The 401-nt window shown below is 59.4% G+C and overlaps 1 protein-coding gene across 1 annotated transcript in view; it reads left to right on the forward strand.

The window, feature by feature from the left end:
* The window catches only part of LOC106898595 (myosin-6), a 21,487-nt gene that overhangs the window by 3,615 nt on the left and 17,471 nt on the right, over positions 1-401 (forward strand). The window lies entirely within an intron of this gene.

Raw genomic sequence — 401 nt, forward strand, 5'->3', positions numbered from 1 at the left:
GTCTCTGCGCCCCACAGATCTGTCTGGGCCCCATAGATCCACCCCACAACAAGGGACCCAGGTGTCTCGGCCCTGTAGATCCCCCCCTAGCCCCACAGAGGACCCAGGCATCTGGGCCCCACAGATTCACCCCACAACAAGGGACCCAGGTGTCTGGACCCTATAGATCTGCCCCACAAAGGACCTAGGTGTGCAGGCCCCATAGATAACCCCCAACTCCATAGATCTCCCCCAACCCCATAGAGGACCCAGGTTTCCGGGCCCCATAGATGGGGGATCCCTGCCCCATAGATGCCCCACATCCCACCCCCTTTACAAGTCATCCAGGCAGCCCTTGTTCTGTCCCATAGTTGTGCCCCATAGATTACACCATGGGGTGAAGATGTGGCGCCTGGATGTCT

This window comes from Calidris pugnax, unplaced genomic scaffold, assembly GCF_001431845.1.
Source record: "Calidris pugnax isolate Ruff unplaced genomic scaffold, ASM143184v1 scaffold533, whole genome shotgun sequence".
NCBI lineage: Eukaryota > Metazoa > Chordata > Aves > Charadriiformes > Scolopacidae > Calidris > Calidris pugnax.